At 38.6% G+C, this 27,215-nt stretch overlaps 2 long non-coding RNA genes across 2 annotated transcripts; both read right to left on the bottom strand.

Moving 5' to 3' along the window:
* Positions 1–353: 353 nt before the first annotated feature.
* LOC118537677 (uncharacterized) lies at positions 354–25,299 on the bottom strand. Its single transcript, XR_013449688.1, has 4 exons — positions 24,745–25,299; positions 4,814–4,889; positions 3,873–3,934; positions 354–1,785 (listed from the first exon to the last, which is right to left on the bottom strand). It is a non-coding gene; the product is annotated as an uncharacterized LOC118537677 (long non-coding RNA).
* LOC118537679 (uncharacterized) lies at positions 13,191–17,536 on the bottom strand. Its single transcript, XR_013449689.1, has 3 exons — positions 17,383–17,536; positions 16,698–16,876; positions 13,191–13,359 (listed from the first exon to the last, which is right to left on the bottom strand). It is a non-coding gene; the product is annotated as an uncharacterized LOC118537679 (long non-coding RNA).
* Positions 25,300–27,215: the final 1,916 nt, after the last annotated feature.

The raw sequence follows: 27,215 nt of genomic DNA, 5'->3' as shown, positions 1-27,215 counted from the left end.
TCTCATACAAGCCTCACTGGCAGACCTAGGTCTCCCCACAGACTCCCAAGTTCCCTGAGAACCGGAATGGCTGTGCTCTGATGAGCTTAGCCTTTCCTCTCTATCCCGCATCACGATGCCCCAGGGGATGGCAGAACATGGCGCTTCCCAAGTCCGCAGAGACCTGCTGGCCCAGAATGACTGGGGGCAGGGCCCAGGCGTCTGCATCTGGGCAAGCGCGCTAGTCACCCCCACAGGGGCTGAGAATGACCTAACTGGCAGCAAGTCACAGCACAGGGAACACAGAACCGTAGGCCGAGAGCCCTGGGTTCCAGCCCAGCTGTCACCATTTACTGCGTGGTCTGAGGGAAATCTCCTTTGAAAAGGAAACTCTGGTTCAGTTTTCTTTTCTTTTCTTTTTTTTAAGATTTTATTTATTTATTTGACAGACAGAGACACAGCGAGAGAGAGAGCACAAGCAGGGGGAGCGGCGGGCAGAGGGAGAAGCTGGCTCCCCACCAACCAGGGAGCCCGATGCGGGGCTGGATCCCAGGACCCCGGGATCATGACCTGAGCTGAAGGCAAATGCTTAACCAACTGAGCCACCCAGGCGCTCCATGGTTCAGTTTTCTAAAGAATGGATTTAAACCTCTTTGTGGCCACTTACTCTCTTGTTGTCTTTGACATTTGAAGACAACACCTTAATGCGACAAGGACTATTGCGGGCAATACGATACTCAGGCACAGTTGCATTCACTGAGAGCAGAAGGAGGGAGAGGGAACATGCTTGCCCCTGAATCATATCCTGTGGATGGTCCCTTCGCACAAACAGGCAGGAGCTGAGGACATCATCCTGCCACATCATCCTTGACTGTCTGGAAGTTCTCGAATCAGTTCAACATCTGGGTGGCGGTAGGGTTATCCCTGATGAAGGATTAAAGTAACTTCTCTGGGATACCATGACACTTTCAGACAACTGCAAGTGGTTTAGTTTGGCTACACAAAGGGTACTTGAGTGAAAAACGAGGCTATGGAGGAGGTAAGAGCCAACATCTGGAAAGTCTTCTGTGCTAAACTAGTGAAAAGCATAAGACAACAGTGAAAGAGTCTGCATAAGGAGTGCCGTGATTAGCATTGCATTTTATAACAATCCCACTCAGACAGCACCAGGAAGGGCGAGTGGGGGTGGGGACCAAAATGGAGGCAGAGAGACTGGTTAGAAAGTTGATGGATTAGTGTATTTGAGAAGTGCTCAAGCTTGAACCAGGCAAGGTAGTGGGATCACAGAGAGAGGAATGGAGATGTACTATTGAAAAGGTGGGCCATACAGGGCTTGTGACAGGTTGGATAGAGTAGTTGAAAAAGAAAAGCACCCATTATTGCAAAAAAAAAAAGACCCTCCAATACAATAAAATGCAATGAAACTAGACACTTTTGGTCCAAACCTGTCACATCAACAGTCTGACAAACCTCAGGGCACTGTCTTCTCTTGCCATTCTGAATCTCTCTACTGGACAATTCCTCAATTCATGTTTCAGGAAGCTGGTTTCCATTTGGACATGGACCTGCATGGCAAAACCTGGAGAGGGCTTAGAAAAGTGGCTTCCAGGAGCATTCAGGTCTTCATACAAGTGAAAGAAAAGCTGTCAAACATTCACATCACTTTGCTCAGGTTTCTTTGAGAAATGCTCTTTGTCACTTCACCGGGCTCCAGTATATTAACCACCTCCATCCAATGCAACATCAAGAGCAGGGCAAAAAAGGGAGGCATGACACGGGAGGAACGTTCCAGAGAACTTCATACCACTGAGAATCAAGGAAACAAGATTAACTCGATTAATAACAGAAAAAAAAAGATAAAAGAATAAACTCCCAAAGTACCACACCCTCTCACCTTTCCAACCTCTCCCTTCATTGCACTCACCAAACACTTCCTGGTAAAAGTTTTTTTATGTGTTTGGTTTTATTTTGTTTTATTCCAAAATAATTGATGCTTAAGGTATTGGTTAAGCACACAGAAGTCATAACATGAGAGGCCTCAGGAAATTCATAACATGAGAGTGTCAGGAAATCGTGTCCATGTGGCCAAGATCTATCCTCTGTTTTGTTTGGACTCTCCTCCCGCAGCAACAAGAGCCCTGCCGAATCACCAGGCTGGAATGGCAACAGGACACTCTACGGAGAATCAAGACACCGGAAATTCAGTCTCAGCTGTGTCATGTAATCTCTCTAAGCCTTGGTTTCCTCGTTTGTGAAAGGAGGAATTTAAAATCCTGCCCTTGGGGCGCCTGGGTGGCTCAGTCGTTAAGCGTCTGCCTTCGGCTCAGGTCATGATCCCAGGGTCCTGGGATCGAGCCCCGCATCGGGCTCCCTGCTTGCAGGAAGCCTGCTTCTCGCTCTCCCACTCCCCCTGCTTGTGTTCCCTCTCTCGCTGTGTCTCTCTCTGTCAAATAAATAAGATCTTAAAAAAATAAATAAATAAAATAAAATCCTGCCCTTGTCAACTTCAAGGGGCTCATGGGAGAGTCTGAAAAAGGTAAACCTCTTTGTAAATTATAAAACACTACAGCAACATCAGCTTGTTTGATTATTATTCCTCTGTTATTGTCGTCAGATGAGGTGTTGGGCTACTCAACTGGCAGGTGTGAGTAATTTAGACCAAATCTGTCTTCATTGCTGAAGTCAATCCCCCCTAACAACCCTCTTAAGGTGAATTACTATTGTGTGTCATTTTCATGCAAGAAGAATATTTGTGGACACCAGTGAGAGCTTAGAACAATAACAAACTGTTCTAGTGTTCCTTGTGCTTTGTTGACCTCGGATGGACATTAATGAACAAGTCTCCATTTTATTCCAGCTTGTAGAACAAGTGAAACAATAAATGCAGTAGGACCCTCTACTATAAACTTGGCACGTCTCATTATTTAGAAACTGTCTGAAGAAAATTCTAGGAAGAAGCTTGGTTTATTCATAAGAACTAATATGTTTGCTTCTATTTTTCTCCTAGTTTATGGCACTTCTCAATATATTGGTAAATCATCTGATTAATAGTCTGAAATTCCATGTGGGTAAAATGGGATTAATAAATTATAACAGAAATCATCATTAGTGAACTCCCTAACAAACCCCAAATTACTCTTTGGTTTCCAAGTTTTTCCTAATGCTCCAAAATAAAAAGTTCAGTAATGTATCAGTGTGACTGGTGATATTAATGTCCTCTGCTATGTCATCCCATCCTCAAGAGAATATGCTAAGAAAGGAATTGATTATCATCAGAATTATATGTCACCATAGCTTAGCTGCACTCTTATACTAACCTCTAGTTCTAAAATAATGCCTGCTATTTTTAAAATGTGGTTGGTATTTTTAAACAAAAGATAGAGCAGCAGTGAGATGACAAGATGAGCCAAAACCAAAATGGATGAATTATTCTTATATCTCAAACAATAGCAGCAAGTCAGGACATGCAGACTGTTGATGTGTCTCGACAACACTGTACCTCTTAGTGATGAAGAATCTAATCAATAATCTAAATGTTTGATGTGTACAATGTACTAAACTTCCAGATCACGGCTGAATTTCCCTTCCTTTTAGTCAAACTGTACTGGACTTATGTACACCTAGGCAAATGCAAACAGGGAAGGGTTGGTGTGTAACAAATGTGACCATAGCATAATAGTCATTAATCAAGTCATTTTAGAATCACAAATTATAAAATAACAAGGGGGAGACGTCTGTACCAGCAATATGGTTGACTAGACTTTACAGAAACTGCTCCTGGAACGACCCTAACACTTAAAATTCTGCATGAAATCTTTTTAAACCCTTTTTAATTCATGGCTGAGCCAGTGAAGAAAGAACTATTTAAGAGCTAAAAGCAGGCATTAGCTTACCATTTACCCTAGGAGGTCCAGAGCCTGGGATTTAACAGACCTAAGGGAGACGGGAAACAGATCTGTGAAAACAAGGGAAGAAGTCAGAGACTTCTAACTGAATCTGAAACTCCTCCTCCTACCAAGGATTTTCACCCTTGAGGGAGACAATAGGAATACATGACTCTCTTGACCTTGGCTGTGGAAGGAGTTGGGGAAAAGTCTCCCCTTAGAATTCCAAGATATGGAAGCAGTCTGAGTGTCCATCAATAGATGAATGGATAAAGATGTGGCATATACATACAATGGAATATTATTCAGCCATAAAAAAGAATGAGATCTTGCCATTTGTGACAACATGGATGGACCTACAGGGTATTATGCTAAGTGAAATAAGCCAGACAGAGAAAGACAAATACCATATGATTTCACTTACATGTGGAATCTAAAAAATAAAACAAATGAACAAAGTAGAAACAGACTCATAAATACAGAGAACAAACTGGTGGTTGCCAGAGGGGAGATGTGTAGGGGGATGGGCAAAATGGGTGAAGTGCGGGGGGGAGGTTCAGCCTTCCAGTGATGGAATGAATAAGTCCCAGGGATGAAAGGTACAGCATAGGGAATATATTCAATGGTATAGCATTATGTGGTGACAGATGGTAGCTAAACTTCTGGTGGGCATAGCATAATGTATAAACTTGTCCAGTCATTATGTTTTACAACTGAAATGAATATACCATTATGTGTCAACTATACTTCAATAAAAAATGGCATGTCAAAACTCATAAAACACAACTAGAGACAAATGTATAATTTTAAAGTATGTCTTAGCAAAGAAGACTAAAATCAATGAGATAAACATTCATCTCAAGAAAGCCTAAAAACATAGAAAATTAAAATAAAGCAGAAAATGTAAGATAATGAAGAGAAGAAATTAATGAACTAGAAATAATACTTACAATAGAAAATATTAACCATGCCAAAACTTGTGTGCTTAAAAAAATAATAAAACTTATCAACTCCTGGAGATATTAGCTGAAGAAAAAAGAAGAGATGAATTAGATAAGTTTCTAGAAAAATAAAACTTACAAAAACTGATACAGAAGAAATAATAAATCTGAACAGTCCATAACAATTTGAAAGCCTGAGTCTGTAATTAAAAACCTGTACAAAAAAAATCATAGTCTCACAGAAAGTTGGCTTTACAGGACAATATTACCAAAGAATATACAAAGAGAACACTATCTAATATAATTTATGAAGCTTCGTTATCAAAGCTTGCTAAAAACATTGCAAGAAAAGAAACTTACAAACCAAACCTCACTCATGAACATAAATGCAAGAAATCTTAATATATTAGCAAAACAAACCTGGTAATTTATTTGAGAAGGCAGGGGAGAGTTATGCAAGAAACAAGGTAAAAGACTTTATTTATAAAGATTGAGAACTACATTAAATTAGATTGTGCATAATAAGAAAACAAACAACCCAATTAAAAAATGGGACAAAGACCTTAATAGACACCTTGTCAAAGAAGATATACAAATGGCAAATAAGCATACATCATATATCATCAGGGAAATGTAAATTAAAACAAGATACCACTACATACCTATTAGGATGGCCAAAATCCAGAACACTTACAACACCAAATGTTGGCAAGGATGTGGACAAGGGCTCTCATTTATTGCTAGTGGGAATGCAAAATGGTACAGCCACTTTGGAAGACAATTTAGCTGTCTCTAACAAAACTAAAAATATCCCTATATATGATTCAGCAATTGTACTCCTTGGTATTTACCAAAAGGAATGGAAAATTTTGTGTGGTTTTGTTCACACAAAAACTTGCACATGGATGTTTATAGCAGCTTTATTCATAATTGCCAACCAAGATGTCCTTCAGTAGACAAATGGATAAACTGTAGTACATTCAGAAAATGGAATATTATTCAGTGCTAAAAATAAATGAGCTATCAAGCCATGAAAAGACATGGAGGAACCTTAAATGCATGTTGCTAAGTGAAAAAAGCCAGTCTCAAAAGGATACATACTGCATGATTCCAACTATATGACATTCTTGAGAAGGTAAAACTACAGAGACAGCAAAATGACCAGTGATTTCCAGGGGCCTGGGGTAAGGAGGAATGAATAGGTGGAACACAGAGAATTTTTAGAGCAGTGAAACTACTCTGTATGACACTATAATGGTGGCTACACGTCCTTACACATTTGGCAAACCCATAGGATGTATAACACATAGAGTGAGCCCTCATGTAAACTATGGACTTCGGTTAATAATAATTTATCAATTTTGGTTCAGCAATTGTAACAAATGTTCCACTCGAATGAGAGATGTAGTCATCTGTGGTCACGTGACTAGAAAGATTTGATGAACCTGAAAAAAGTCTTCCAAGTTGATCAAAGTCTGATGCAATGGGACATGGCAGCACGCATCCTGGGAACTGGGAGGATGTGTGGGCTTTAGAATCTGAAAAGCAGCCTTTGACTTGCTCTTCTACCACTTCCTACGTATGTGGCCAGGAATTTATCCAACTACTCATAGCCTCAGCAAAAGAAAAGATTTGATAGAATAACATCTTACGGGTATTTAAATTACAAGACAAGATCCCCTCTGTCAATGGGAATTAGAAGTCTGAGACCAAATGAACCAGTAAAAATACCTTTCATGATTCCTTTTCTGAGATCTGTTTAGCACACCTAATCGCACTTTTGTAGGGAGACTTCTCTAAAAACAACTGAGGTAATGAGCTAGAGACAAATTGCCAATTGGTGAAATGCTTCTATTAGTTGAATTTTCATATTTTTATCCTTATCTTTTTATCTCTTAAACTAAGTAAATAGTAAACTAAGAGAATAATTAAGACCTATGTCTAAACTGATGGCATTATAGACACCATGAAGTTATTCATGGTCAGAGTTTCTGCCTGGCAATCTGATACAGTGTCAAGTCAATTTCAGTTTCTTAATTTCCTTCATATAGTAATCACTTAAATAATTGAAACACATTTTCTAAGTCATATCCTTCCCTATTTATTCATAATTATCCAATCAATTGAAGTACTTTCCTGTAACTTCAACCATAATATAATAAGTGCTATAATCAGATAAGTTTAAAGTTTAATCAACTCAGACTTCTATGTCTATGGAAGTGTTTTAGTAATCTAAATTAAAATCACCTACGATAATTCACTCACTCCTCTCAATGGTATTTGGTAGTTCAAGGAGGCACACATGTCATGGGGGTTAGCATTCAGTGGCTCTGTATTGTATTAAGCAAAAGTCATTTTCTTTAAGCACAATGTAAATTGCATTTTAATATCTCTATAGATTTCTATATTGGCAAGAGGAAAGCATAGCAAAATTTCTAAATAAATTTGAACAGAATTGCCCAGTGCTCTTAATCATTTCATCTCCATATTTTAAGGATATGAATTTGCTTGCTTAAAAGCCATCTGATGAAATTCTAGTGCTTGTATTTTGAAGGGGAAGTAAGCTCAATTTCATTAGAGTCCATGGTGACATAGTCAAAGTAAGCATATGCAAATTGTTTATGCTTTGGGAATACTCCACTCTGTTGTAAAAATCCAATTAGATTATATGTATAATACATAATAGATTACACACACACACACACAGAGGTCTATGGAGCTATTGGAGGCAAAAGTCTACTAAATCAGGAGGCCACTTCAGCATCTCTCAGTACACAGTGTTATCAAATACTGAAAACCAATTGCTGCTTTTTTCCAATTATACATTCTGTTAACATTTGAAAAATGTAGGAAATTATAGGGAAAGAATAATAATAGTTTGTAAACCCACTATTAAAAATTTACTTATCTTTAACATTTGAAAATATAGAAAAGTATATAAAAGGAAAGAAGAATCCCCTGTAATGTCAATATCCAGAGATAATCACTTTTAACAGTTTGGTATACACACTTACATATCTATGTACAAACACACATATATATAAAGACTTACTTATATCATTTTTTTAAATTGGGATTTTATTACTATATATGCAGCTCCTTACCTGGAGTTTTTCACTAGATATTATACCATTAGTTTTCTTTTCATATTATTAACTATATTTTCAAAACATGTTTGTTGTTGATGGCTGTAAAATATTTCTATTAGACTATAAGCTCTATGAGCATAGGGACTATATCTTGTTCATACATCCAGTACCAAGTGTGCCATAATTTATTTAACCATTTTCCAAATGTTTCACATTTAAGTGGTTTCCAAATTTTCACTGTCATAAATGTTACAATATTCTTTATTGTGGGAAAAATGAATTTTCCCACTATTTCCCCTTTGCTGACAGCTGTTTGGTTTCTCTCTCTCTCCCACCCTCAGGTATTTCACTTAATGATCCTTTGAGATTTTGTGATGCAGATTTGGAAGGAAAGAAGTGAGGTTGAGGTTGAAGAATAAGAAGTGTGTGTTCTAGGACTGGAAGAGGAATTTTCTGAGAATATGAGGATAAGATGTGGGAGTAGCTATGTGAGAGAAATAGATGGGAGATGAGAGCTATTGCAGTGGTCTCTCTAACCTCCTCACTGTGCTTTTAAAATGGCAAGTATGAAAACGGAAATGGAATCAGTTTTTTGTTTTGTTTTGTTCTTTTTGCCAGCCCACCATTCATCTTTGACTATTAGGGCACCCTAACTTCTGAAACAAACAACCCCCCAGATTTCATTAAAGTTTATTTCTTGCACATGTCACTCTCTAATGGATGTTCGGTGGGTGGCCTTCATGGGATGACGTAGGAACTCAGCAACTTCCATGGATGGATCTGACATCCCCCAGGGCCTCTGAGTCTTGCACTGGTCCTTCAGCATCCTGCATGGAGGTGAGCAGAGAGAACCAATCCTGCAGGAGTTTTAAGGGGCCAGAGCTGGAGATGGCATACATCACTTTTGCCCCATTCCATGGCTGAGAATTCAGTCACATAGTCCCCACTGAGCTGCAAGGGAAATCGTGAATGTAGTTTATGGCATCCCAGAGATGTCAATCTCTGCTATCCCTCTCTATTCTATGGAGTCGTGGTAAAAAAAACAAAAACAAACAACAACAAAAAAACTGTTACTCGAGGTATCAGTGTTGTCCTGGTCAAATGGTGGACAAGTAAGGCTATTCAGAATCTTCTTTCCAGGTATTTGAATCTTGAGTAAAGTGACCAAAGGATGGGAAGCACTTGGGACTAGTTCATCCTGATGGTGATGCCCTATGGGGATCATTCTTTTGTTCCTTTGACCATCTTTTACAAGAACTAGATATTCAACTTTCCCTTCATATCCATGGTTTATCCACATCCTTCCAACAAATTCCCTTGTTGCCTAAGTAAGCCACAGTTACTTTTTGGTGCTTATAATCAAAGGACCCTAATGAATACAGAACCTGAATTATTTTGAAATTGTGTTTGGTTGTTATTGTTACTAATCTGTGTTTCTTTGCTCATATAACAACTTTTGGATGGTGGCTCTATAAAGGTTACAGAAATAATGTTGAGATAAATTGATTTGTATACAAATCTTTACCTTATTTCTGATCATTTTCCCAAGCCAAATGCCTAGATCAACTCTATTTTTAAAAAGCAATTTAATACTAATTATATATTTCAGTCATTTAAATATCAATATGAAATCTTTTCGTATCATCAGCATTCCATTTTAGCTTCAGAAAATTGTATTTTCATCATTTCAAGTAATAGCAAGCTCAAGAATGCACTCACCACATAGTCTAGTATTAAAGTTAGATTGTTGAATCTTATCATGAGTGAGGAAATCCTTATAGAAATTCTAGATCCAGTATGAGCTTTCCTGGAAGCTTCCCTGGGTTGTAAGAGGAAGGTGGGGAAAGTGTGGCCAGATCAGTAGTGCAGGTTTCTGCAGCTTATTTGGTCTGGTTTCTCTTATTCTTGTCTCCTTTCCTCTAACCGGTGATGTCTCCTAGCATTCATGAAGCCCCAGGCCACTAGAGTTCTGCACCCAGAAGACAATCACATCGCTAAGAATTTGCCCGTGAGATCTCACTGTTGCATGAAGACAAATTCTTTCAGAGAGGATGGGCTTCTCTTCTTGGCTTAGGAAAGGGACTGAGAAATGTGAAATCAGATATCTATGTATCCCCAAAAGAGAAATACGGAAAAAGCTTTTAGAAAAAAATTCCATAAAGAAGAAAAGTTTTTTTGAGCCTTGCATACATAGGGCAAATCTTATGTAATAATATTCAACTTTGAAATTAGGGTAACTGTCACCAGTTAAAATTTAACTCAGCTATGGCCAACTCAGCCAAGTATTTTGTTGTTGTTGTTGTCAGAGTTGTTGTGCTGCTTGAAAAATACATTCTTTATCAAAATATTAGCATAAAATATTTAATTAGTATTTAACCCAATATGATATAATATCTTCTTAAAAAACAAGCACAAAATTAGCTAAAGATAGACATTTTTAACAGGCAATACAAAAGTGTGACCAAACACTTTTAATAAAATTAAATTGAAAAGTCTTTCTTACCTTGAAACCAAAGTCAGAAGAAAACAAAAAAGCTTTTTTTAAAAGCCACCTCTCAGAAAGACCCAGTATAATCATGTGAGCAAATCCTTTAAAAAAAGGTTTTTTTTAAGATTTTATTTATTTATTTGAGAGAGTGAGCAAGAGAGCACGAGCAGGGGGTAGTGGGGGAAGAGGCAGAGGGTCTCCCCACTGAGCAGGGAGCCTGATGCAGGACTCAATCCCAGGACCCTGGGATCATGATCTAAGCCAAAGGCAGACGCTTAATTGACTGAACCACCCAGGCACCCAATCTTTAAAAGCCAAATAGGATAAACTTCTCTGCTGAGCCCTGGAACAGTTTAAAGGAAAAGGATACATTCCAAATACATGTTATAAGCAACATGACATTATTGCCAAATCTTAACAAAAAGAAAGCTACTAACCAAACTCACTTATGAATATTGACCAAAAAAACCCTAAATAAAATATTAGAAGAGATAATTGAATGGAATACTGAAAGGATAATAGATCATGAATAAGTGTAATTCATTCTAGACTGCAAGGATAATTTGATATTAGTAAATAAATTAACATACCATACTCTCTTAGCTGCCAAAAACATTTGTTTGATTCCAAATATATTTGAGATTTTTTAAAAAAAAACTATGATGTAGGATTGAATGGCTATTTCCTGAATATTATAAAATCATATACACTGTAACTCTAAAGCTGGCATTATGCTTAGTGGATAAATAATGGAAGTATTTCCTTTAAAGACAGAAATAAGATAAGGATATCTTAGATCAGTACAATTATTTAATATCGTTCTGAACATTGAAGAAAATGCAATTAACCAAGAAAATGAAATGAGGTATACCTACTTGAAGGGAGAATGCAAAATTATTAGTATTTCCAGCTAATATAATTTTCTACTTGTGAAGTCCAGGAAAACAAACTGCAAAACTTTTAGAACTGTAAGATAGCTAGTTTCAAAATAAAGATACAAAAATGCAATTGCTCTTTTCACATACCAACCTTAACTATGAGAAAATTACCACATTTACAATAGTAACTAACAACAAAAACTCAAATTAGAAAATAAAAAGATGTACTCATCCCTATTGTATTCAGCAGTAATAGTAATGACAGCCACGGGAATAGCATGCATGGTATTGGCACAGGGAAGACAGACAGACTGCCAAGGAGCAGAGTCAAAAATCCCAGAAATGCTCAAGTATCATGAGAATTTAGAGAACAAATGTGTCACTTCAAATCACAGGGGAAAGAATTGTTATTCACTAAATAATTTGGGACAACCAGCTAGCCACTTTAGGGAAAAGTCACATTCATAAATTAAATTCCAGTTGGATAAAGAGCGTTAATAAATGGAAAAAAATGTATGAGAAAACAGTTCCAAGAACAATAGAGTGGAACGTCTCTTTCTTAACTTGACACCAAAGCCAGAAACCATAGAAATTTACATAGAAGTTAAATATTTCCTGGCAGCGAAAACAAAAACAAAATACCACAATTATAGAAGTTTAAGAGACTTAGGGAAAACCATTTAGTAACACACATGTTGGACAAAGACTTACTACCACTGTATGAGGAGCTCTTACAAATCAATTATTTAAAAAAAAAATGGTCAAAGACTATAGTCAATTTAGAAATAAAATAAATTAGAATGGACCAAAAAATGATACATTCAGTTTATTTTCTAAAATGCAAATAAAACAATTTTTATAGTAAACTTACCCCCGCCCCCCCCCATTTTTTTAAATTGAGGCATAACTGACATACGGCATTATATTAGTTTCAGCTATACGACTTGGTGATTTGATATTTGTATATATTGTGAAATAATCAACACAATAAGCCTAGTTAACATCCATTACCATACATAGTTATAGAATTCTTTTTTCTTATGATGAGAACTTTTAAGATTTACTCTTTTAGCAACTTTCAAGTATGCAATACAGCATTATTAATCACAGTTACCATGCTGTACCTTACATCCCCATGACTTATTTATTTATAACTGGAAGTTTGTACTTTTTGACCACCTTCACCCATTTCACTCACAACCCAACCTCTACCTCTGGAAACCACCAAGCTATTCTCTACATCTGTGAGCTTGTTTTTTTGTTTGTTTGTTTTTGTATTTAGATTCTACATATAAGTGAGATTATATAGTATTTGTCTTTCTCTCTTTGACTTAATTCACTTAGCATAATGCCCTCAAGGTCTATCCATGTTGCTGCAAATGGCAAGATCTCATTCCTTTTTATGGCAGAATAATATTCCACTGTATATATATTCCACATTTTCTTTATACATTTATCTGTCAATGGACATTTAGGTTGTTTCTGTATCTTGTCTATTGTAAATAATGTTGCAATAAACATGGGAGTGCATATATCTTTTTGAGTGTTTTTGTTTCTCATAGGTAAATACCCAGAAGTGGGTTTGCTGGATCAGATGATCATTCTATTTTTAATTTCTTAAGGAACTTCCATACTGTGAACCTCCATACTGTGCTAACTGTACCAATTTATGTTCTCACCTACAGTACACAAGGGTTCCCCTTTCTCCACATCCTTGCGAAGATGTGTTGTTTCTTACCTCTTTGACAATAGCTATTCAAACAGGTGTATTTCCCTGATGATTAATGATCAGCATTTTTTCACATATCTTTGGCCATCTATATGTCCTCTGTGGAAAAAATTCTTCAGATCCTCTGCCCATTTTTCAACCATATTTCTTGCTATTGAGTTGTACAAGTTCTTTATATATTTTGGATATTAACCCCTTAGCAGACATATGATTTGCAAATATTTTCTCCCATCCAGTAGTTTGCCTTTTCATTTTGTTGATGGTTTCCTTTGTGTGCAAAAGCTTCAGAGTTAGATGTAGTCCTACTTGTTTACTTTTGCTTTTGTTGCTTTTACTTTTGGTGTCAAATCCAAAATCATCATCTTCAAGACCTATGTCAAGAAACTTATTGGTTATATTTTCTCCAGGAGTTTTACAGTTTCAGGCCTTACATTCAAGTCTTTACCATTTTGAGTTAATATTTGTGTATGGTGTAAGATAGTGGTCCAGTTTCTTTCCTTTTGTGTATGTGAGACTGTCCAGCTTTCCCAACACCATTTATTGAAGACACTGTCTTTCCCCCATTGTATATTCTTGACTCCTTTGTCATAAACTAATTGACCATATTGGCATGGTTTATTTCTGGGTACTCTATTCTGTCCCACTGATCTATGTGTTTTTTTATGCCAAAACCATACTGTTTTGATTACTATAGCTTTGGAATATAGTTTGAAATTTAGGCGAGCAATGCCTTCAGCTTTATTCTTCTTTCTCTAGATTGCTTTTGCTATTTGGGGTCTTTTGTGGTTTCATACAAATTTTAGGATTGTTTGTTCTATCTCTGTGAAAAATACCATTAGCATTTTGATAGGGATTGCATTAAATCTGAAGATTACTTTGGGTAATACGTACATTTAACAATATTAATTCTTCCAATCCATGAGCACAGAGTATCTTTTCATTTATTTGTGTCTTCTTCAGTTTCTTTCACTAACGTCTTATAATTTTCAGTGTATAGGTCTTTCATTTCCTTGGTTAAATTTATTCCTAAGTATTTTGTTCTTTTTGATGCAACTATAAATGGGATTATTTTCTTAATTTCTCTTTCTGATCGTTTGTTATTAATGTATAGAAACACAATGGATTTTTGTATCCTGATTTTGTAGCCTACAACTTTTTAAAAGAAATCTTTTAAAACCATAATACTGGCATCAGATGAATAATAGCCAAATACCGCTGTAGGGGAGGCAAATTTTTACCTCTACCCTCTTAGGGTTTTCCAGCTGGGCCTGAGAATTAAACTGACATGGAATATTAACAGGAGAAAAGCACACACATTTATATTAAGTTTTACATGATGTAGGAGCCCTCCTAAAGAATGAGACCCAAAGAACTGGTAAAACCTAGAGGCTTTATAGTAGGTTGAACAAAGAGAGGCAATTGTAGAAAAGTAACTATATGGGGAGCCTAAGGAAGATAAGATTCATTTTAACAAGGTCTGCTTGAACAGATTTCTCTCAGCCTCAGTTCCCTGTCACTGTTGATAAGAATGTTTTCCTTCCTCCTGGTACAGGGAGGACATCTTTCACATGGGAGTTTTATCTCCTACCTTCAGGAATAAAAAGGAGGGTCAGAGTGCCCATCCTGCATCTGCCATTTTTCAAGTGCCTTTTATTCAAAATAATCAATATACCAAAGCAGCACACTTTAGGGTGATATGCTCTGCACTGCTTCTTTGGCAAAGGAGACAGAATATTGGCATTTTCAAAAGCTGTTGATAGGAGTATGAATGGATACAACCTTTCTGGGAGGCATTTTTATCAATTGCAATTATAATTGGGCAACCCATTTGATCTAAAAATCTTGTAACTAGAAATTCTCCACAAAGAGCTAGTTACACAATAGGGAAAATATATGTGCATAGATATACCTGTTTGCATCATCGTAAAAGCAAAATCGAAAAGATAAAGCAAAACAAAATGTCCATCATTAAATGATTGGTTAAGTAAATAAGATATTCTGCTATCATTAAGAAATAAGGTAGTGTTTTATACATTGAGGTAGAAACATGAAATCAACATGTTTTCAAGTGAGAAAAAAATAGGCTGTCGTGTAGGATGAATTTATTTATAAAGCATGCATATGCCCACATTTCTATGTGTGTGTCCGTGTACATTTAGAAATCTAGAACTTTATCTCTGGATGGTGAGATTTTGGTGATTTTATTGTCTTAGTAGATTTTTTGCATTTGTTTTTATATTTTGTTATTTTTTGTTAATGAGCATGTATCATCTTAATGACAAAATATTAAGCTTTTTCAAAATAAGTCACTTTACCTACCAGTTCCCTAACTCTTTTCACTGTCTTTGTCCCTCCTTTGCACCAATTTTACCACATTTTTTCAATGCTAAGTAGCATATGTTTTTTCCCACCACCATGCATCTTAAAATAGATGGCATTTCACAATTGCTGTTGGCCAGGGGACCAACGTGACATAGTTGTCATGGCCTGTGCATGACTTGGCCATGGTTATTCATACTGCCATGACTTCAGTTAATTAGACACATTATTGGTTCTACATCTGTTGAGTGTAATTGACATTTAAAATTGCTTTGGTTCATACTCCTGTATCACTAATCCTCTCAAAACCAGGGAGCTTAAAACAACAATCACTTTATTATTTCTCACAGTTTCTGTGGGCCAGGAATTCAGGAAGGGCTTGGCTGGGTGGTTTTGGTTAAGAAATATCTCATGAGGTTGCAGCCCCTGAGAAGCTGGAACCCACACAGCAGAGGTGGGGGAAGCTGGAGCAGCTGGAGACTGGCAAGCATCTTTCTCCCTTCCTGTAGGGGGCTTGTCCACGTGGTCCCCCAGGAGTTGAGTGAGTTTGGGCTCCCTCACAGCATGGCAGCCACAGACCACTGAGACGTTAACACAGAGGCCCTGGGCTCCAGAGCAAGTATTTCAGCAAGCCAAGTGGCATCTGTATCATCTTTTCAGACCTAGCTTCAGAAATCATGCCAGAGATGATGCTTCCTATTGGTGACAAGCAAGTCACAAACTAGCGCAGATACAAGCAGGAAGAAATAGGCTTTCCCTCTTCATGTGGCAGTAGTAAGGTTCTAGAAGCACATATGGGACAAGAACTATTATTGTGGCCACTGGAAAAAAAAATATCTGGCACGAAATGTTTCAAAATGATTCCACTATTATTATATGGCATCGACGTGTAACGTTATTTTAAATTCAGAAAGGTACTAAGTGATAAAAATAAATCCCTTCCTTTATATGTCTAACAGCGTTCTTTACTTCAGTAAGTGTAAACCAAAAATTCTAGGTGATAAGGGAGCAGCGTCTCCTAGTTGAACTGGCAGAATTCCTTCTTTTGTAGTGGCTTCTTAAAGGTCTCCTATTCGTCCCTCCAGGTCCTCCTTCGACACTTCTCGTGATCTTGACTCTATGCAGACATGCTCCTGTGCCCTCTGCTTCAGCTCAGGCTGGACCCACCGGGAGGCCTGGCGGGGGATGGGAAGGAGGGAGGAGAGGAAGGGCGGGATGGAATGGCGGGGGATGGGAAGGAGGGAGGAGAGGAAGGGCGGGATGGGATGGTGGGGGGGGATGGGAAGGAGGGAGGAGAAGAAGGGCGGGATGGGATGGTGGGGGGGATGGGAAGGAGGGAGGAGAGGAAGGGCGGAGCACGCAGTGCCCTGTTCTCTCCCTGGCAGCCTACCTGACTCAGGCAGCCTGCTCTACCATTCTCTCTCCTTACGGGTTTCTGTAACAGCTCCCACTTCTCATTCTTTTATCAGGGTGGTGACAGCTTCTCCGATGTTAGCCCCAGGCTTCTGAACTTTCCTTTGTGGTTCCCCCAAACCTTTGTGATTAGCACCGGTGGCAATAAATCCCTGACTGGGCTAGAGGCACACAGAATAATGCCACATCTTACAACCATGGCATATTAGAATAGATGAGGCAGTAAGCACAGCTTTAGAACGGACTGGTTTTCCTTCACGTTACATGCTTGCAGGATGAACAGAGCCCGGCCTGTCCAAAGCCTTCGCACTGCGGGGAGGGGCTGGTGGAGCTGGGAGCTCAGGTGAGGCCCCCGGAAAATTCCCTGTTGTAGACAGGCGTGGCCAGTGGACTGTGGGGGCAGCGATCCGCTGTCGTATTTTCTATCTTGTAACTCCCCTGTGCTACGGACACACACGCAGTGTTTGCTCGGTGTGACAGCCCGGGCTCAGCTCTGACGTAAGCAAGGCCGAGCCTACCTTTGCTGGGTAGCAGACACAGAAGAGCAGAAAGAAGGAGATAGCCACCAAGCGTCAACAAGTGAGCTAAGAAGGGTGGACAGTTGACCGAGGTGATAAGGAACGATCGACACGGGGTAAGGAGGGACAGGGATGGTTTCTCACTTTGGGCGCTCTGTAGAGCTGTTGGCCATCTACGGGTTTTTTGCACATGTAGTCCATTAAGTCATTTTGAAAAACTATGCAGCCGCTTGTAAATTTCTCAGATACCTGGGGAGGGAAAGATAATGAAGACAGGACTCCCTGCCGCCCCACGTGACTCAGGGTGTACAAGGAGAGGACAGATCCGTGAAGACTGGGGACACCTGGGTTTCATACAGTTTAACCCTTAATTTAGGTGAACCTATTTCTTGAACACTTTTGTGCGTGAGGCCAATCTTTGTACATCTCTGCATGTCAGTGGTGGGAATCTCAGCACATCCCTGCGTGTCAGTGGTGGGAAGCAAGCCAGAACTTCCCAAATCATCTTGGAATCTGCTTAGTAATTTTCACAATTTCAGTTCTTCCAAATACAGCAGACATACATTGCATTGAAAACCAGGCATATTCTTTTCAAGTAGGAATGGGTGGTTTTTGCTTTCATCTGATCAATTACGGATTCTTCTGAAAGTTACCAAAAAAGGAGTGTGCTGACTATAATTGGTTGTGGAAAAATTGCTTTATAAAAATTAAGTTAAACCTTTTTGAACAAAAATATTATTTCAAAGATGTCTGCCAAGTGAATTTCAACAAAAATGAATCCTATTTTTCCCAATAATTATAATTATTGAAATTTGTCAAGAAGGAAAAAAAAGTAGATTATATTACCAAAAATAAAAGTGATTAAAAAGGATCACGGAGAGAGTCAGAGCTTTGAACCCCGTATACTGTTTATACTGGAAAATCTCTTGCAACTCTCTCCTCTCTCTACCTCCCCTCCACTTCCCAGATTATAAAAATTGTTCTACATGCAAAGATATCTGTTTCTAGGATTACAGTAGTTATTATATAACTTTCTCTCACCTGAGTATCTGTATTGTCTCCTAAAGATTAGCTGTGATGGTGCATTTTGCCAAAGGTGTCTACCTCCCTCGAACAAGCACTTTACCAGCATAATTCTTTAATATTTCAGAGTTAAAAATAAAATGCATTCAAAATGAGAATTATCTGAAAAATAACCCCATTCTGAGGGTTTTCTACTTTCATTTGTTAATGGATTAATAAACATTGTTGTGGAAAGTAAGAAAATAGATTCATCTTTATGTTATTTCCTCCCCCTCCTCCCCCACCACCACCTAAAATCATTCAAATCTAGAAAACCTCACCTACCTGCAACAGCAACCCTGGACAAATATTCCCAGGAACTCCAGTTGTCCGCATATGCAATGCTTGATGCACACATTTTATGTCATACTTAGTAGGTACAGAAGTATAAAGGTGTTTGCCCCAAAATAAGCTGCAAAAATCAACATGTTGTAAAAGCGAGTTCCCCACGTTACAAATATGTACATTAACAATTGGAAAACAGGCAAAGATATGAGGAAGGCAGCCACAGAAGAGGAAATGACAGCTGGCCAAATCACACATGATAAAGAAGTTCAACCCCACCAGTAATCAGAAAAGCGCAAACCTAAAACCACAAAGTGATAGCATTTTACACCCTTCAGACTGGCAAAACCTTAAAAGCTGAGTGTTTGAGAATGCTAAGTGTTTGAGAAAATGTGAAACTACAAGAACTCTCATATACTGTTAGTGGGAGTGTAAAATGGGGCAAGGACTCAGAATTTGGCAGAATCTAGTTAAGGATATACACTGCCTCCTACAAGCAGTCAGGCACGCTGTCGAGCTGTTGGGCTCCCACGTTTTTTCACATGGACTCCATATGGTAATTTTGAAAAGCTATGCAACCACTTGCAAATTTTAGACATGTGAAATTTTAAATCATAAATGTGAATAGTTGCAGAAGATGTAATTTTGCAATTGTTAGAAATACTGACATTTAGAAAATAAAACAGTGATGTCATTCATTTAAATCTATTCAAAAGTGGTATTAGGTAACAAATACTATTTTTAAAATTACACAAACTGCTCTCATTTAACATTTAGAAATTTTATCTTTTTTTTTTAAACTTGTATTTCCATTCCACATCCCACTGAAGTTTATCTTAAAGTAATGCATTTTTATGTTTGAACATCTTTTTTTGATCAACTTATCACCTGTTACAGATATGTGTAAATGATAAATTGCAAAAAATAAAAAAAAAAATGTGCCTTTAAGACTGATGGTTAAAAATTTTTTTCTTGAAAAAAACGTTTTTCTTGATTTAAAAAATTATCACTAAATAACTATTTTAAGTAGTAATTTACATTACTAATTCTTGTTAAGTCTAATTACTATTACATGAATTACTACTAAATTACTATCGGCCAAAACCAAAATGTATTGCACGTATTTGTAAGTATTAAATGTAAAAATGTAAATTTTGATTGGAAATGCTTTTGATGGAATGAATGGAGAATTTTGTTCATTTAGTTCATGTATCCAGATATGAATATTGCTTATTGCTAAAATGAAACAGGGCTCATGAAGTTAACAACAAAATAAAAGGAATGAGGCCACTAGCAGTATGAAGCTTACCAATGATTAAGTATATTAATGATTAAGTGCATTTTTATAATAAATTCCACTAAATATACATAAGTTATATAAATCTAATAAGTACATGATAAAAATGAACAAATGAGCTAAGAATTGGTTAATAGGTGACAATGAGCAGGAAATTTAAGTACAAATGAAGAGTGTATATGGATTTATAATGTCCAGTAATTTTTTTGCAAAGGTAATGGAAATATTTCTTCTACAAATCTGATTAAATGTTCGAGAAAATATAAAACACTAACTTACTTGCAACATGAATTTCTTCTACTCTCTCTCACTCTGTCTGTCTCTCTCACACATATACACACACACACACAGATGCCCAATTAAATTTGAATTTCAGCAAACAACAATTTTTTAATATAAATGTTTTCATGGCACATACTGAGACATACTATTTCAGGATATACTTGTACTAAAATAATACAAAACTACCTGTTGTTTATCTGAAATTCAAATTTAACTAGACATCCTGTCTTTTTTTTTTTTTACTTTTTTTTTTTTTTACTTTTTTTTTTATTAACATATAATGTATTATTTGTTTCAGGGGTACAGGTCTGTGATTCATCTGTCTTACACAATTCACAGCACTCACCATAGCACATACCCTCCCCAGTGTCCATCACCCAGCCACCCCATCCCTCCACCACCTTCCACTCCAGCAACCCTCAGTTTGTTTCCTGAGATTAAGAGTCTCTTATGGTTTATCTCCCTTTCTGGTTTCATCTTGTTTCATTTTTCCCTCCATTCCCCTATGATCCTCTGTCTTGTTTCTCAAATTCCTCCTATCAGTGAAATCACATGATACTTGTCTTTCTCTGATTGACTTATTTCGCTTAGCATAATACCCTCTAGTTCCATCCACGTCCTTGCAAACGGCAAGATTTCATTTTTTTGATGGCTGCATAATATTCCATTGTATATATATACCACATCTTCTTTATCCATTCATCTGTTGATGGACATCTAGGCTCTTTCCATAGTTTGGCTACTGTGGGCATTGCTGCTATAAACATTGGGGTGCACATGCCCCTTTGGATCACTACATTTGTATCTTTGGGGTAAATTCCTAGTAGTGCAATTGCTGGGTCACAGGGTAGCTCTATTTTCAACTTTTTGAGGAACCTCCATACTGTTTTCCAGAGTGGCTGCACCAGTTTGCATTCCCACCAACAGTGTAGGAGAGCTCCCCTTTCTCCACATCCTCGCTAGACATCCTGTCTTTTATCTGAATTTTAAATTCCACCCAAGTTTTTGCCTTTAACAGAAATATGTGCAAGGAAAGACATGAGGCTCTATTGCAGACTCCTAGGCCCTCAATTAAAGCAGACTATGTGGATCCCAAAATATTTTGAATTGTCCCTTTGGGGCACAATACTGTATTAAGATCCTGGGTGGGTAAGAGACCTTTCTTTTGGACAATGGGAGGAAGAGATAGTGAATGAGGAGATGGACACTGCATGTAGCCCTCTGGCAGGTCAAGTTTAGAATGTGGAAATCGATTGCGTTAGCAACCATCCATACTGGGAAAGTTCCAGTATGTGTGTGCACGTGACTATGTGTGTACAAAGCGGGGTGGGGGTGGGTATTGCCATAGTGCACATACCTTAATTTGAAGGCCAGTATTCTGGGCAGAGTCCCCCAACAGGTCTGCCCTAAATGGTAAGGGGGTTATGGTTGTGCCACAAGAAACCGACCTCTTCAGCTCTCAGGGTAGCCTTACTTTAGAGGCACAGTGATATCTGGCAGAGGGACCCAAGTGAAGAGGGTTGGGAAGCCCCATATAGCAGAAACATGCCCTAATATATACAGGTGGCACTGCATAAATGCTCACAGCAGCGTTTTTTATAGTTACAAAACTCTAGACATAAACTAAATGCCCATCAGAGCAAAAATGGAGGAATGCGTCACTGAATATTCAGCTAAACAAGTATTATAGTGCAATTAAAATGGATAAACCTGATCTATAACTTCCAAGATGAAGAGTCTCAAAAAGCTAGCACTGAGAAAAAAGCAGGTTGCAAAAGGATGACAGACACAGTATGGCAAACGTGTAAAATGTACACAGGGAAATTTTAAAAAAACATAACCATCATGTATTAAAAGCAGACAAGCACTGATTAGAAGGATATAGAGCAACTTAAGAAAAGCAGCAATGTCCGCAATAGCCAAACCGTGGAAACAGCCGAGATGCCCTTCAACAGATGAATGGATAAAGAAGATGTGGTCCATATATACAATGGAATATTACTCAGCCATCAGATGAATACCCAACTTTTGCATCAACATGGATGGGACTGGAGGAGATTATGCTAAGTGAAATAAGTCAAGCAGAGAAAGTCAATTATCATATGGTTTCACTTATTTGTGGAACATAAGTAATAGCATGGAGGACATTAGGAGAAGGAAGGGAAAAATGAAGGGGGGGGAATCGGAGGGAGAGATGAACCGTGAGAGACTATGGACTCTGAGAAACAGACTGAGGGTTTTAGGGGGGAGGGGGTGGGGGGATGGGTTAGCCTGTGGATGGGTATTAAGGAGGGCACATACTGTATGGAGCACTGGGTGTTGTATGAAAACAATGAAGCGTGGAACACTACATCAAAAACCAGTGATAGGGCGCCTGGGTGGCTCAGTCGGTTAAGCGACTGCCTTCGGCTCAGGTCATGATCCCAGGGTCCTGGGATCGAGTCCCGCATCGGGCTCCCTGCTTTGCGGGGAGCCTGCTTCTCCCTCTCCCACTCCCCCTGCTTGTGTTCCCTCTCTCGCTGTGTCTCTCTCTGTCAAATAAATAAATAAAATCTTAAAAAAAAAAACAAAAACCAATGATGTATTGTATGGTGACTAACATAACATAATAAAATTAAATTAAAAAAGAAAAGTGCCTGTGTGCCTCCTTCATTGTCTAGGATGACAATGAATGGGATGGAGGAGGAGGAGTAAGAGCAAAGGCAGAGGAGGGCATTCATGCAGGGGTGAGTCAGGCTCCGTTCTCCCTTCTTTACACTGTCACTCATTCACACCTTTCAACAACCACGGAAGGTATTGGATAGTATGATCCCCATTTTACAGAGGAAGCGACTGATGCACAGAAACACAGAGATTAGACAACCTGCCCAGGATCAGACACCTCTAATAAAGGGTACAAAAGGGGTCCTTAATTATTAGTTTTTTTTATTAACAAGGACTTGAAAATGTGACAAAATGACAACATTATAGATGAATGGGTGTTTATTATACTTCATTTTTTTCCACTTTTTTTAAATATCAAATTTCAAAGCTCTGCTTTATTTTTTCAGAAGCTCAGACTTATCTAATAAGATCATTCTAAAACTCTGCTTATGAATTCTTTTCATGAAAACGTAAGTCTTTTTCTCATCTGTCCTCACCAATGGTAGATAAACTACATAAATGAGTGTCCTTTTTATTTTTGTGTGGTGAGATGGAAGTGAAGACATTCTATCTCAGTCTAAATTACATAGTATGGCCATAAACTTGCACGCCCCACTACAATTTATGTTTTAATATTTAATATTTAAGGGATGGTTTCCATCCAAAAAATCTGTGCTTTGCATGATCCAAATGGATGAATGGGAATTAGGCCCAATTTTCTCTTAATTGATTAAATTAACTAGATCTTTTATTTATTTATCTTTTTTGCAGATAAGTTAAAAGCCAATATTTAAAAGCTTGCTGCAATTAAATTACTAAGAGCCAGGAGAATAAGCAGTATAAAGAGTAATCTTTGATTCATGCACCCAGAATAGTTTCGGGTGGTAGTTTTATCTCCACTTCCAAAATATATTCTAACATTTCAGAGCCATCGATGAGGAAATTGATGGAAAAATGGGGACGACAGTAAACATTCTCCCTGGAATTTTTCTCTTCCGGCGGAAGAGCACCCAAAGCTCTCTCACAGGAGCACATCTCCACAGAGACCAGGATGGGGGCAACTGGCCAAACATCCCTGACACATCTCAGCTGTTACTTAATTACCCTCATTTATTTTCGCTTTCAAAAGCTAGTAGCTGTTGGGGCGCCTGGCTGGCTGGTTCAGTGGGTGGAGTGTGCGGCTCTTAATCTCGGGGTTGTAAATTCTAGCCCCAGGTTGGGTGTAGAGATTGCTTAAAAAAAAAAAATCTTAAAAAAATTTAATTAATTAAATTAAATTAAAAGCGAGTTGTTGGCTCCATTGTGAGCAGGAGGAAAGACCTGGCCCCAATCACATAGATGGATCTGGATAACAGCATGCTTTCAGCTGCAGGGGCCCCGGGGCAGGGCGGGGGGAGGGTGTCTGTAAGTAACTAAACAGCTGTAGGATTGTGAATCCTAGACAATGAAGGAGGCACACAGGTATGATTGAGCTGCTATTGCCCCCCCACCAACTTGTCACACTGTCTGAAATTCCTATCCACACTCTCTCAGCTTCGGACATTGATCCAAGGGATTGCTTGTCTCAATGTAACTATGTACCTTGTACGTACGAAGGGGACACTGGATTAGTGTGTTAGATTAACTGGCTGACAGTTTAGAGACAGCAAAAGATAAGAGAGTGGGGCACAGAAGAGAGAAGTTCTAATGAGAATATAGAAAGGCACACGCTATAGGAGCAATAGCAATGAGGGCAGCATATTCGGGCTCCTCAGAGAAACAGAACCAGTAGCTTATTTTATATATATTACACGTAGGTTATTGATATATATAGCCCATGTATATCTTTATATAAATGTAAACCAATATTCTATTGATATAGTTATACATACATGCATATAATCTACATAGGGAGTTTTATATATATAGGGAGAGATTTATTATAAAGACTTGCTCACGTGATTATGGAGGCTGAGAAGTCCCACGACGTGCTGTCTGCAAGCTGGAGACCCAGAAAAGCTGATGGTATAGTTCGTTCCAAGTCCAAAGGCCTGAGAATCAGAAGGCTGGGGTTCCCAGTCCAAGGACAGGAGAAAACCAATGTTCCGGCTCAGCTAGTCAGGCAGAGAGTTAATTCTCCCACTCTCCAATTTTTTTGTTCTATTCAGACCCTCAAGGCATTGGACGTAGCCCACCCACACTGGGGAGGGTGATCTGCTTTACTCAGTCTATGGATTCAAATGCTAATTTCATCCAGAAACACCCTCACATACACACCCAGAAATCATGTTTAGCCAAATCTCTGGGCACACTGATCCAGTCAAATTAACACACAAAATTAACCATCACAGGCAGGCTGCAATAGAATTGCAAACCGGGAGAAAACACTGAGATGCTAGGTACCGGGATATGGAGGAATCCAAGAATAGGATTAGGAAGTAGGAATCACAACCTTTGCCTTCTTCACATTATCCAGGCTTTAACCTTGAACAACTACTGTGAGGAATTCAGTGACCCAGGAGTCTCTGAGAGTTCAGATGCATACTTCCAGACCCACAAAACCAGTTGGTATCACTGAGATGCATTTTGTGGGATGGAAGGGAGGATGTAAGAAAAAGTACACATCAGCCGGAGGGCTGTTCTGCTACCTACAGATTAATGTCCTTGAATTCCATACACATCAGGTTCCTCATAAAATGGAGATAACAACCCCTTCTTAGGGCTGTTGTGAGGATTATCAGAATGACTGATGAGTAAGAAACACTCAACCTATGTGAGCTGTATTAATCACTGCCATCATACACACACACAATAGTAAAAGCATAGACCTTGGCCAAGGTCAACATCTCATTCTCAGTGGCTAATATCCAACACATATTTTCAAAGATCTAGTGTTTGCTTTGTTGACAAACATCTGATCAGCTGCTTGGCATGGGGACAGAAAGGTGAGGCATTGATTCTCAGCTGACCTTGTGCTAGCACCAATATTAATTAGTCAAAGCCAGGAGTTACTCAATAATGTAGGAATTAGCCAGGTCTGCACTTAAAACCAAAATCCATATGTCCTTACATATAATTGAAAACGATCTAAGGTGATCTGGGCGTTATTTCCTTCCACAAAACTGCTGGATTTTTGGTGTAGGAACTGAGTACTAAAGACTATGTGAGAGAATTTGTGAGCATCTTGTGTATTTCCCTGACAAGATGCTAGAACTGTATACAAATGATTTAGATATTATTATTTCATATTCATTGTGCTTTTCCACTCTAACTGCACACAGGATCAGCTACACGATTCAGTCTGCCAGCATGTTTGGGAATAGCAATTCTCAACACTTGGAACCCAACTCAGCTGTACCAGAATCACCTGGTAGGCTGGCTAACAGCCCTCTTCACCCGCCACTGCACCGCATGACATAATGAGTCAGAATTTCTGAAAATGGGGCCCAGGAGTTTTCATGTTTAACAAGCTCCCTAGGTGCGCCTGGCTGGCTCAGTCAGGCAACTGAGCGACTCTTAATTTTGGGGTTGTGCGTTCAAGCCCCACGTTAGATATAGAGCTTCCTTTAAAAAAATCCTTAAGAAAAACAAGCTCCCTAGATCATTTTTAGTCAGAGTGAAGTTTAGAACACGCTGGGTTTAAGACAGGAGGCAGAGTGGTCACTTGATATTAACCTTCACCTTTCCTATATCACAAATGTTCATCTTCAAACTATTGTTGACACTGTCAGACTTTAGTCTCTTTCTTTGCCCTATGTAAGCACAATTTGGTTAATATAATCATTCTAAAAATTAAATACCTTTCCGTGCCTTCAGGTCAGCATTCTGGATTCAATTTAATGGTGGATAATTAAAGAGGAGAAACACAGGGGGAAAGCCGGGTTGCCTGCAGGCTCTGCTGGTGACTGCAGGCCACTCCTCTGCATCGCTCCTAACCCAGGTGTAGTCTTCCTCCGCCCCCCAGAACAGCCTCCCTGCCTCTCGCACACACAGCACGCAGTGTCCTGCACGTGTCATGCTTGTGCTGGTCATTTCTCAGTCCAGGAACTGCTTGGTTTTCCCTAACTGTACACTTGCAGGGCACAATGGCCAGGGCTCGTGATTTTTTTCTTTTTCTCCATGTTAGGTTTGCTCTGACCATATTTACTGAACTGTAGTTTTATGTCTACTGAACCTAATAAGAAAAAACTGAACTTCTATTTTGAATTTTGACCTCACTTTTCTTCTAATTCGTTTTATTTTATTATATTTTGCAAATGCACAGCTACACGACAGGTTTTCTTAAAACTTCTTCACCAAAGATAGCATGGCTTTCCACCACTCTTCTTTAAAAAAAGTCAGACGAAACACAGCTCTACTTCAGCTTGTTCTCACCTGAACAGTAGGGGGTTATTCTAGATCATCCATGAGATTCTACAATTCTCTGTGG

This window comes from Halichoerus grypus, chromosome 7 (assembly GCF_964656455.1).
Source record: "Halichoerus grypus chromosome 7, mHalGry1.hap1.1, whole genome shotgun sequence".
NCBI classification, from domain to species: Eukaryota; Metazoa; Chordata; class Mammalia; order Carnivora; family Phocidae; genus Halichoerus; species Halichoerus grypus.
Note: the sequence above shows the minus strand (reverse complement) of the source record. Positions and strands in the feature narration are given on the sequence as shown.